The sequence below is a fragment of the Stenella coeruleoalba genome, assembly GCF_951394435.1.
Source record: "Stenella coeruleoalba genome assembly, chromosome: 3".
In the NCBI taxonomy this organism is placed as follows: domain Eukaryota; kingdom Metazoa; phylum Chordata; class Mammalia; order Artiodactyla; family Delphinidae; genus Stenella; species Stenella coeruleoalba.
In genome coordinates this window covers 23,641,765-23,655,899 of record NC_137148.1, presented here as the reverse complement: position 1 = coordinate 23,655,899, position 14,135 = coordinate 23,641,765, and positions in this window count along the sequence as shown.

Sequence of the window (14,135 nt, the reverse complement as noted above, 5' to 3'; positions counted from 1 at the left end):
CTAAAGGATTTTACTTTAAGAAACAGTTTTCTTTCAATGAGATACAAATCTTAATGAAGAGAGTCAAAATGTCTCAGTCTTTATAAGAGGTCTATGGCTGATTTATCAGTTCATTAACTTCCTAAATTCCCCATTTATAAATCTGAAACATCTGATTAACTCCATGGTTTTATTTCAAGTATCACCCATGTATGATGTATCAAATGTATTGAGGGCATATTAAGATTATTTGGCTGCTTTAATAAATGGTATCAGTGTGTTCCACCCTGCTGAAGAAAATGAAGAAAAACAGTAGAACCCAGGAAGTAAAAGCTTTATAGTAAGAAACAAGTTATACTTTGTCTCTTCTTTGTCTCTTCCTGTTTTGCTGTAATGGTAATTTCCCCCACCCAGGGAAATATGAAACATTTTATATTTCAGAATTATAACACAATTACTTATGTGACTCCATAGAACTCAATTAAAATTAATAGCTAAGAAGTATTTGGTTTTAAGTTATTCAGTAAGTGTGTATGTATACAGTATTATCCTAAGAATTGCAGAATTATGTAAGGCACTATATCTGTCTTTATTGAGAATATAATCTTGTTAGACAGATAAATTTACTCAAGAACAATACTTAAATAAGCAGACAAGGCATTACCCAGTTTTCAATGAAAGACTCTAAGTAATGTGAAATATCAGATGAAAATGAAGTCAAAGTAAATTCTTTCATTTATTTCATACCCTTCACTCAATCATTTATGCATTAATCAATTCATTTAGTGAATATCAGAATTTTAGTTATTCAAAATAAAACTTGTTGAGCCAATACCAGAAATATCTGCATTCATCCATTCTTCAACCAATGATTCAGCATTATATGTCAGTAACTGTGCTAGGCACTGATAGGACAAGGATAATTTTAATCCAGCTCCATCACTTCAGATCATTAGAGCCCAAACAAATACATAATTTATAGCGATGCAAAAGTAAGTATCAGGATAGCTTAGAGGAAAATTGAATTTGTGTGTGTGTGTGTGTGTGTGTGTGTGTTGGTCAGAGATCCAAGTTTGAAAACTGTCCCATAAAGTGTTAAGATTGAAAATGAAATCCCTGTAAGTGGCCATTAGAATCTGAAGTCTAGTATAGTCCACCTACTTAGGACACTGAGAGTAAATATTTGGGATGTTAGTGTGATTCTATGTAAGACCACGGAGTCTGCCTAGCAGAAGGAGGAAGAGAACCCTTAAGGAGAGAATCCAAAGTTATAAAAAAGGAGCCAGGAGAGAAGGGTGTCAATATCATGAAAAGAAAGGGTTTCAACAATGGAATTTGCAACCATGTCAAATGAACAAAATTCCAGTAAAAAGAATATTTAAAAGGTGTCATTTGTTGTTTTTTAACTTGACAATTAGTTTAGATTTAGTTTTGAACTGTCTAACCAGACTGTAATTGGTTAAATATAAATGATAGGTAAAGAAGTAGAGGCAGGTAGCATATTTTATTTTATTTATTTTTAGAGGATGTGGCTGCATCTGCATAGAGAAATACAGGCAGTATAGGGAGATACAGAGACTATTATGTGCAATAAAAATACTTTTTATTTTTAGATTTTGTTCATTTAATGTTCTCCTTGTTACTGTTGTTATTTAGAGTATGTCACTGGCTTAACCATATTTATGGTTTAAGGGATATAGTCCAAAAAAAGAGAAGCACTGAGCATACAAGAGTTAAGGACAGAAAATTAATGGATGAAGATGTTAATAAAGATAGGAAGAGATAATATCTGAAGAATGGATAGAGGAAATATATTGTTTCTATTGTGTAAGACACATTCCCAACCTAATTAGCTGCAGAAAAGGGCTTTAGTTAGGACTCTGGAATACTGTTATTTGTTATAATGAAAGTGTAAGTAGAAGATTTAGATGGATGAATACTATTGAGATATATAGGGATAAAGATGTCTGGGTTTATGCAAAGGAGAAAATCATAAACAAGATGTGAAAGTGAGACTGAGCATAATATAATGAAATACTCAAAATGAGCGTTTATGTGGGAGAATAACAAGATAAGTTTGAATGCTATATTTGAGATGCTTGGATTGTCATGTTAAGGACTTTGAACATTTCCTATAAACAATGTGTACATACACCTATTTAATATGCAGATGTAGAAAGCATGTGACTAGTTACATATTTATTGCAATAATACAATTAAATTCTGATTAAGTTTTTCAGCCATCATTTTAGTGATATCAGTAAATAATTGTCATATGTAAAAACATTGCCAAAAAAGATTTAACAAGAATTATTGAATAATAGATTTGATGAAAATTGTCAAGAATGATTTTAAGTAATATTGCAAGCATTTAATATTTTCACCATCTGAAGAGGTCACATGCTGAAACAAGAGAACAAAGGATAGACAAAAATTATAATAGATAAAATGTTAATGAGAAAAAGTAAAAAAAAAATAGAACAAAGTTAAATCCACAGAAATGTATTTAAATATGTATATGCCATGTGAGGCTACTTCTGGGCAACAGAGTCTAGTTTTACTAATTTACTTCACTTCGTTAGGAGAGTGGTGTAGTACATTGCCAGTGTTACCATTTAATCATATGAATAATTTATTATTTTAAATGACATGTTTATTTATGGTGTATAATATTTAAAAATTTATAAATAATTGGCCTACATGAATTGAGATCCAATTACTTTAAAAATGACTTTCCTAAATGCTGTCTAAGGCATTCTTAATGTATTACTAGTCAATAATTTTAAGTAAATAGCTTTATAATTTTATTTGGTAATGAAAGTTCATATTTCAATTTTATATCTAATCTGTTTACTAATATAAAGAAATAAGTTATTCAGGAATATTGATATGCTGTCTCAAATATTTATATAAATGAACCACAACAAAAATTTTTCCCAAGTACTGTAAAGTTTCAATTAGATTTTGATTAAAGACAGTCTAAAACAGATATTAAATAAAGGTACAATTGTTATATTAAATTTGATTAGTTATACTTAAATTGAAATTCTGTGGCTTTCTGAAGAAAATGAACTGTACTATTACTTTCCATAAGTTTCTGTACACTTTACATATCAGATATATGTTTTTACAAAGTAAAGTCAAAAGAGTGCACACATTTTTAATATTCTGAAGAATTAAAATACAAATACAAGTTATTATGATTAAAAGGCTGAAAAAGGAAAAAATATCAGCCTCATTTCAACTGTATACCTGAAAATGTCTTTTTCAATATTTGTCACTCAATCATATTTCTACAGATACCAATGAATTGAAATGTCAAACAGGTAAAATAATAAGAGAAATATAAAGGAAAATGAACAAATTCAATAGAAAGAGTCAATGAAATGGAAATAAAGTATGTTTTATAAATCATGATTTAATCTCCTCTCTGGAATAAAGCTGTCAATTGTTACTTCTTCATGAAATTTTTTCCCCACAAATTCATCCTAGATGGTGCCTAAGTTATTTTTTCACATTTAAACTTCATTATGTTACAATATCTAGCATAAATATTTCATTATGTTACAATAAATATTTTCTATCATGAAATGTCTAATGTATAGGTATATAGTATATACCATGTATGCATACATGTAAGTATATTCACATACCCAAATTATACTTGTTTATATTCATATATTTATATTTTTATAGGGAACAAGCAAATGTTCACAATATAGGTTTTTGTTTAATCATATTGGCATTTATCTTCTTTAAAGCCAAAATGCAGAGCAAACAAACAAGATATCTGTCTAGTGTATCAAGAATTGAAAACATCATAACAGATTTATATATCATTTTATAAAAATGCAAGTTTCATATTGATTTGCTTTTAGGTTGCAATATGTGCAGCAAAGAACTGAGCTTTGGTATGTTACCAACTTTGCTTTTCTAATTGAAAATAGAGGAGAAAATTAATAGTTTCTTAGTTTTAATGAATTTGATTCTTTTAGGAAAATGGATTGAGGGAAAATGGATTCAATGCTCCTTCACTTTTCTCAATCTCATAGCCTATTCTAAGGACTGAGAACTATGAAGAAACACACTTCTCATTCATTCTATTTAAATCATAATTATTAAACAAACCAAATTGGTGTGCAAACTAATGGTTTGGTAATAGTGAGTACTGTTATCTTTCAGAAAAGAACTCAGATTAAAGTAATTGTTTATCAAAATGACTGGATTACTGGGATCTAGACTGGGAAGAATAAGAAAATGTCCACATATTCCATAAGTTATGCTCTTTACATAATTAGTGCTTTTTGTTAGGATCATAAACCCAACATTAAAAAGTAAGTTAATCAAAAAGGACAAATATGGGCATCACTTCTTCTCCGTAGTTTTGAAACCAAGCAGGACCCTATGGGGCCTTGGGGGGCAGGGTCCTGGTCCCCCCCGCAAAGGATATTCATAACAATATCTTTGAGCTCTTCTGCAGAACTAAAACCCTCACCAAATGGAAGATGTTAATTATTTGATGAAGCACTCTTCATTCAAGAGATCACAGTTCACCCATCACTACCTGATGCCAGATGACATCTGGATTGAAGGACTGCATGCCATGCAGGCACCCTGATCCTTATCAGCAGCCCCACCCCTGGGCTATAAGACTCCTCACAGCCTCCGCTGCTCCACCCCGGGTTGGGACACACAGTTCTGAGGGCATTAGCCCCATGTGGCCCCCTTTGCCTGGCAAAGCAATAAAGTTATTCCGTTCTACTTCACCCAAAACTCTGTCCTCCAAGATATAATTTGGTGTTGGGGTGTACACAGGCTGGATTTGGCTTCAGTTTCATACAGAGAATGTTTCAAATGATTAACTCAAAAAAATTTTCCATAACAATTTGTTGTGAAGTAAACAGTCATGCTGGTGTTTTGTAAGACTCCAAATTACTGTTCAATTTTCTTTTTGAGTTCTTAAACCTATTATTTTTTAATCTATCAGACCTCATCAAAATGGAAAGACTACAGTTAAAATCTAATGTATGAGATAACCTGTTTTTAAAACAAATTATTTTCTGTGTTGTCAATAAAATCAGGTGGATGAATTTTGGTTAATAATAATTTGTATGTAAACAAATGTTTATTTCCTTTAAATAGGACTTTTCTAGGAAATCATGCCTGTTATTAAATATTCATAATTCAGAATTTAAAAAATTCTTGTATAAGGGTAATGATAATTTGATATTATAATGTGACATTACGATTATATATTTATCATATATAAGGATGCATGAATGACTTAATATTACAAGGTAGTATAATTATAATCTACAGTTTAAAAATTCTAATAATAGTGAACAGGCTATATGAAGAAAATATTTCTCTTAAAGTGAATTCTCGATTCATGTTAAATGTATCTGTCAGAAATAGATTGACTCATAGGTATAAAAATAGCTTTTTACTTTATGAGCTACCTAATGGATCACTTATTAAGATATGAAATAAAATTTTCTGAATCTCTTGTAAGAGCTTACCTTAAAGAGCATTTATGATTCACGCATTTATATGGAGTTAAAGCTGAATTTTTAATTCCCATATCAATGCTCTTACATATAGACTGCTGTTTTGTCCTTATGGGTCAAGAAACCCATTCCTCTGAACAGTGAAAATACATGCACACAGACACACAGACACACACACACACACACACACACACACACACACACACATACACACACAAACGCACGCATTTTAAACTCTCAGCTTTTTCCATGTTCTACTTTCCAATCAATGCACTTTCTCATTGACTCCCTTTCAACAGGATATAGAAGAGGACTTTCTGTATTTTGCAAGTTTTATAAATCTTGGATAAAATGTGTGAAAAGAGGCTATACCTTTTAAAAAGTTTAGGCAATCTGTGCAAGACTTACCCAAATAGCAAAATCAGCCTACACCTGTCCCGCAGAATAGCCTATGTACGGGAAGACTCTTTGAGAATAAACTGAGGAGATTCTTTGAAGGGATTCATCTAGGCGAAGAGAGGATGCTGTCATCCTCCTACCTCCATGGGACAGGGAAATATAGGCTAAAGGAAGGTCAAAAAAAATTCTACAGAGAAAAGAGGGATAACTCTCAGAAGGGGAAGCTCACACCCCACTCTGTGTTTCTATGGGAGGGAAACAAGTGAGAATATTCATTGTACCTGTTTTTGCTTTTTGAATAGAAAACGCTTAAGGCGAGAGGCTAATTAGAATCACTTGTGATATTGAGCAAAGAGAAAGGGCAGGAATCAGTTAACTTTCACTTGCATTAGCAAGGATTTATGATGCTACTTTTGGACCCCACTGAGATTTGTAAATGAAAACTCATCTTTAAAAGATTTTTCCCTGACAATATCTGCTTTGGTGAAGAAAATTTAGAAGAAAAAAAGCTTCAGATGCACTATTTTGGGGGGCATAACAGAAATAGTAGTAGTTGAGTTCAGTCACATCAGTGAATTGGACAGAGAAAGAGGCAGCATCTTTAGGCTTACCATCACAAAGTGGTACTGATGGCCAGATCACAACAGCACCGGTATTTAAGAATTAAGATCGTTTTCTCTAATTCCACTTCCTCCAATCAATTGCCTTGGAAGATCTAGCTACAGGACGGGGATGGAGAATAAAAGAAGCAGGTAGAAAAGTGCAAGATAAAACCAAGTACAGGTTTTCAATCCAAAAGATAAACGGAGGAACTTGAATGGAACTTGGAATTGCATGTGAGGATTTTGAATTAGACAGGAGTTTGGCCAAGTTTTTGTTTGCTTGTTTGCTTGTTTATAGAATCTTGAAGTAACAAAATAGCTACCGGATCTCCCTGACAATTCCAATATACTATATTTGAAAGTGCTGAAAAGAGAAAAAATAATTTCCTGACCACACTGCAATATATTCTGCTAATTTGATGAAATGACTTTACTTTGTTAGAATTACATTAATTAATAAGTGTTTCAATGCATATCTTCTGGTGTTTCTGAATCTCCCATTTTTCTATGTGGTTATTCCTTTATGATATACAATAACCTGATAACTTACAATTAATACAATTCATTTGTAAATAGCTAATTTCCCTCCATGGAATAAAATAAGCCACAGGGAATATGGAAACATACAAATGTCCAAAATGTAAGGTACATTCAGATAGATATCTCAGCACTGTCACTGTATTTTCAAAATTAAATCACTATGATAATTTTAAAAATGATTTTAATCCTTATCAACCACCGCATTGTATACTCACAGAATTACACAAATCTTGGAAATTATGTGGTTTTGGTCATTTACTCACATCTATGGCCTCTTTCTGATAAGTTTCTTGCCCACACATTACCATAATTTTATCAGGTCTTTGATAAAGTCAACAAGAACCAGGATGATTTAAGATAAAGTAGAATTATTCACATTTGTTAGGAAACACAAGGGGAGAAGCACATTTCCCAATGGGGTACATATGATCAATGCTGACTAGCTCACCTGATCAGAGAGCAGAGGCCAAAACACACAAAACTACAAGGAAATGAGTAGTAGAAGCCCTATATAAACAAGGGCCCTGAGTGGTCCAAAAAGACTGTAGAATGAGACAAAAAAATAAAATCTTTCACTTGGTTACAGATGAGGGGAAAGAAGGATGCATTCCACAGCATTACTGGTCATGAGAGCTGCTCTCAAACAGCTATTTCTACATTTATAACCAGCATATTGATGCATTATATCTCATTTTGTTTCCATGGGGAAAAGAGAAACACATAGTGAGACATTAGAAAAAGTATTATTTTGACACAGTTAAGCCAATTATTTCAAAGGAGTAAACTATTAGAAAGAAAATGCAGTATTTGAAATGCAGTCATATAGAAAATTGTCCCCAGATTGAATAAATAAAGTATAAGCTGTTTGTTGGAATTTACTCTTCAATTTGTTTTCTTATGTTTCATGCTAGAAAGGAAATGCTATCAAAGTTAGACTAACCTCAATTTTATACTTTCTCCATCTTCCTTCCATTTTCTTCACAAACACATTTCTCCTAAGATTGTACTACCAGAGATGACAATTTATTTTGTGGGTTACTCCAGCACAAATGATGTCTTTAGTAAATTTCATTTGCCCACAGCAAATGGGGGAGACAATGATCAGATTAATAGAAACGTTTCTTTCTTTGTAAGAGTGAATAAGTGGATAATATAGTAAACAGGTAGAAGGCCTTTTAAAATCAGAAATTCTTGATGTAAAATGTCCTGTTCTATAAAACACACATTTTTTTTTGTACTTTCTACTTGCTGTAGTTATAGTAGCCAAAGTTGGAGCAGAAAAAGACAGAGCCTCTGATCTGATGTGATGACTATCATATAACTATATGATAACCATGGTTTTCGATTTATTAAATTTAACCATAGAAAATCGACATTATGTTAAAAAATTTCCCAAACCAGCCATTTCTTATGGTTCAATATAAAAGGATGCCTTGACTCAATGGCCCAGGTGCAGAGGTATGAGACAGGGGTTGGTAAGTCACAGAGGGCGACTTTCTTTCCTGTCTAGGTTCACAATTAGGACTCCCTTTGTCAAATTTGATATCTATCTTGATATATATACATATGCTGTAGTGTAAACCATTACATTTGACTCTTTGTAATGCAAGTGCCTGACTTAAGCTTGATAGCCAAAGCATCCACTTCAAAGATGGCTATAGATAAAGAATAAACACATTGCCTGCCGGGCTGCCCATCCTTCCTTTTTTTTAGAGATCTTGATTGATTTTCATAACTGACCATTTGGGCCATTTGATTTTTCTCTTCCTGTGCTTTAATCTTCCTGCTCTTGTGTCTTACATTCACTAACAAAAAATGAGACCAAGAATCTCTGGGTCCCCACCTCAACCCCAATAAAACCCCAATAAAATATATGCTCCAGAACTTTTAAGTAATAAACCTCCTTATTTTTTCAGTTTCCTGATGGTTATTACTGAGCTTGTCTTGTAATCATAGTAACCACAAGAGCCAGTCCAGCTGCAGCACTGGTTATCAGTAGGATGAGACTGGCACACTATATATATTCCTCTATAAATAAAATGGTTTGATAAAATGTGTTGTAGTAATGAAAAAATTTAACACTTGATTTCAAGTTTCACCAGTTACACTTGTCCTATAGTTAGTACTGTCCACATTATTTGGGTAATTGTAGTTTCTTTGTTAGGCCAAAAAAATAAAGGCATGAGATAAATATATTCTACAGAGAAGTAGTTAATGAGAAGAAAAAGCCATATATCCCTGTCCTATCCCATTCATAGATCAGAGCTGAAATTCTAAGCTGAGGTTCTTAGCCAGTACTAAATGAAATATAGACATTTAAAATTGCAACTAAAAACTTTAGATTTGCTTTCTAAAATGAATCACTTTACTTTGCTAGCCAAATATCACTACATGCTGACAAGTTAATTAGCTACTCCTAGAATCCATGAGATACTGAAGTGCACATTAAATTAATAAGAAGGGAAATAGATAGGAATCCAAGAATTAGGCAACGATGTCTTAATTTTTATGTTCCATTTTCCAAGAAGCCTATTATAAAAAGTATTTCTTGAGAAAAAAATAATTCATTCCTCCTGAATTGACCTGTCTCCTCACCTCTAATTATTTTGTACAATAATTGTGTTCTCCATTACAATTGATTGAAGCTGAAATCAAATGTTAAAAATTTTTATCAATAGCACACATTTTAGCATTTTATCAATAGCACACATACACATATATCTCTACCTATCTGTCTATCTATCTATATATAGAGAGAGATTAGAGCATATTTGCTATCAATAGCACACATACATATATATCTCTATCTATCTATATATAGAGAGAGATTACAGAATATTCGAGAATTAATTGTGAGTTAAACAGTTTTGCTTTACAAACAGTTTGCACACAAACTTTTTAATTAGTACTTAAGCCATATGGATGTAAATACTACCTGTTACTGAAATTAGAAGTATAGCACTTATTTGTAATCAATGTGAAATTAAATTAAGTGACACCATAAGACAGACATGGACATAGACATTCAGTAACTTTTGCGTTACAATATGTTCACTGATGTTTTGAAGAACATGAACAATCAGTATGCAAAAATTACTGGGCCTGATCATGTCAACTTCTTTAAGGAACAGATGTGCTGTTTTTATGGTTCACTCAAGTAGCAAGCCCATTATTGTTTCTAGAGTGCATACATTGAAACAATTATAAAGATGTCAAAATTGTGTTCCATCTTTTTCCAATAGGTGTGGTGGAAATTTGTCATGATTTTAGTCACGCAGCAAGTTTTGAATGCCTCCTATTTACATTTAAGTGAATTCTCATACCATTGTTATTTCTCACCAAGGTGCATGTCAGAAATTTGCTTTCCTAGCTTCTCTTACAGCTAGGATGTTTCACAATGGGTCCATCTTGTCAATTCTAGACTTTCATCCAGACTTTCATCCTGGAAAGACTTTCATCCAGAAAAGAGGAATCACCATACATGATCCAAGTACGGCAAGAATGATGGCCAAATCACGTGGACTTCAGGGACAAAAGTGCAAAAAGTTTCTGGCATCCAGTACCCACATCAACAGTGTAAAATGGCAGTTGTGGGGTCTTCGATGGAACGTTCCCATGTTATGACTTGTGGTTATGTAGTAAGTAATCTCTAGGCCTGACTTTTTAACCCACCTAAAGATCCAAATATCTTTCAGTAAATTCCATTTATATTTTAATTGGCTAGTTTCTTGTTTTCTTTTCCTTTTTTTTTTCTATCTAAAAATACTCACTATATCAGAAATTGATGGAAAACATGATTACAGGCAATGGAACCTCAAGGAAATGAAAATCCATCTCTGGTTATCTGCCCTGATTGTATTAGCAATCAGGGAGGATCCAGCTGATATTGAAAGGTAACACTTTGCCAGACAGTAGCAAAAGAGTTACTTAAATTTTCAACCATGGTTACTGATATAAACTACCTACACTGAATGTTTCTAGTGACATGATGTGGGCATGAAAAATACAAGGTCTATAGGATAGGCTGATTACTTCTAATTTTACTGTAGCCTTAGAGAAAGATAATAACTCTTTCCCCCAATTTCTCAACTTGGGGAATGATCAGATAAATAGGAGTTGTCTATGGTCATGCTGAAAGAATTTATCTCAATGTCACTGCAGAACTAAAGTAACCAAAAGTCAAATTCAAAGATGGCAGAAATTTATTTTCATTTGAATCGTCAGCTTTGCTATGGTTTTTATTAAAATTTCAGTGAATCATTGTAAAAGTGTGAGACTCTGAGAACCGTAATGGAGCAATATGGGAGGTATAGATCATTCAGCAAATTCCCAAACCCTACAGAATTTCCATTGCCAACAATAGCTTCTCCTCTTTCACTCTCTCATGTGTCTGTTTCTGTTTTGCTTAAATGTTCTACAATAATCTGTTTCAGTCAGGTGACTTGCTGGGGATGTAGATGTTCCTCCACCCTCACTCTGGCCTCACTTCATTGCCTTCAGTTTTATACTCAAGTCAATTCCTGTTTGCTTAAGAGTGGATGACTAATAAGAGCCTGCTGTATAAAAAAATAAATAAAATTAAAAATTCAAAAATTCAAAAAAAATAAAAGCAAAAAATAAAAAGAGTGGATGAGGTTGGACAAACCTGGAATAAATTTTTACAGCAAAATAATTTCAAGATTTTGCTAGAAGATATCACCAGAAATGTAGATAATGTATGTAGGAATGGATTCTGATGATTTTTGGTCTTTAAGAGCTTAACATAAGAACTAATAAACATATACATACCAGAGAGTCCAAATTCAAAGCACTAGTTAAATGGTGGAAAACTTTCTCTGTAAAAAGCCAGATAGTAATTATTTTAAGCTTTTACAGACTACATTATTAAGATTTATCTGGTTTTTGTGTAGAAATTAGACTTGTAGGAGTGTACTAGCAGCAGTGGAGGACCAATTAGGATAAGGTTCGGGGACACAATGCAGAGTCGATGATTGCTTAGGTTAGATTGGTAATGGTGGTGGTAGTGGGCTAGGGTGGCAGTGGTGATCATAGTAATAGTAGTACTGAATAGGGTTGTTGTGAATACCTTCATGGTAGTAGTGATAGTGGTGGTGGTAATGATGGTGGTGGTAGTGGTGGTGGTGGTCTAGGGTGGTAGCAGTGGTAGCAGTGGGAATAATGATGGTTGTCTCTATTTCCTCCTCTATAAGATGAAGTTATGTGACTCCTAGAGTGGCTATAAGAATTAAATTAACTGAAACATTGGAAGAATGAGAAATGCGCTAAACAAAGTAAGCACACAGTAAATGCTGACTGAATATATTATCTTGTTTCCATAACCACTAACCTGACTAACTGTTCCACTTTCTAACTCTGTGTGGCATACCCAGTGAGGTTCTCTTCTCTAGTAACATTGAACATGCTGTATATTGTTTTTTTGAACATCATACTTTAAATGAGTAATTCACCTTGCCAGGACATTCTACTTCTTCATCTTCAACTATTTGATCTATATGTGTCTTTCAAAGTACAATAAAAAATGATCACTTTTAAAGCTTTCTACATCCGTCAAAAAAAAAAAGAATATTTTCTATAAATAAGTTCCTGCCCAATAGACTTCTTCAGTCACTTAGCATTTGATCATTTTCTAAATTATGAAAATAAATAACCAAAATATATTGAAAAATACATCAATAAATGCATGCACAATATAATATAGGGCACTTATAATGTCCATATTCACCAGTGATAAATTAAAAAGTCAAAAAATTTTACTATGCCATAGTCAATAATATTACAAAAAAAAATTCTTACAGGTATTTTTTTTCTTTAGGGATTTTCAAAATGCTTACAATATTTAAGGCACAGTTATTTTTACTTCTTATAGTTTTTTAGACCAAAGCTATAAAAGGGAAAATAGAATAGGAGCACCAATTACTTGTGTAAAATTTAAAATATTTCCATTATTTTAGTCATGGGGAAACAATTACAGGAATAATCATTAAATGTGTAATGTGTCTTTGTTAGGATAAATACAACTTTACTATTTGTGTGTTATTAATATCAAGGACAAATGCACTAATATAAATTTTCTCCTTATTGAAAGAACATCATGAGATTCATTCATTTTGACAGGTAGAAATTTCTGGAATAAATAGACAAAGTAGACATATAAGTCAAGTTCATCGCAAGTAAATTTAAAGTCGAAAAAATTAATCAATAATGAGGTGATGGAATTTTAGATGAGCTGCAGGATGATTTGGGTTTTGTCATGTTAATATCATCATGTATAACTGGGAACATCTGCCATCTGCTTTATTCTGTACGGTAATGCAAAATTTCATATATCTATATAATAACGTAGTAAGTCTTATTACTCAAAAGATCTTAACCACAGTCAGGTGAATACTCTGAGACAGTGCGTGATTGGCGAGCCTTAGTTATTCTCTGTGATACGATTTATAAACCACCTAGCATTGTTAGACACAGTATTCCTAGGACTGTAACATGGAAAGAATATAGTAATATAACATCAAGTTTTTGGTACATTTCCTGACTTGATGTAGATATTTTTAAAGTATTACTCCCCCTTTTTTTAAAAAAAAAATGATTTCAAGTATATTGTAACCCTTCAGTAATGAAATAGTTTCTCATAGAAAATGCCAATATATGTGGAAGAATTATAGCATTATTTTAAGGACAAGACTTGTTTTATACAAACCTGAATTCAAACCCTGATTTAGCAAATTACCAAACTTTTGTCCTTGTGTAAATTTATGATTTCAGATTAGTTTGCTCAATCAAAAGAGGTGTTGTAAGAAGAGGTGTTATTAAGAAGACATATGTAATCTGCTTTGTTTAGAAAACGTAGAAAATCAATCAATAAATTGAAACTACTGTCGTTACTTAAATACTAAAAAATAAAGTTTTACTTCATGACTGAGTCAATTTTATGTGCTTTATCTAGGAACAAATAAAAAGATTTTTGCATAAAAAACATTTATTTTCTTGTGAAATATTATAATCTAAATATCATCTACTCTTCAGGAATATCTAATCAGTGCTAATTTCAAATGTAAATACAAAAGGTGGGAAAACTGTAATGTTT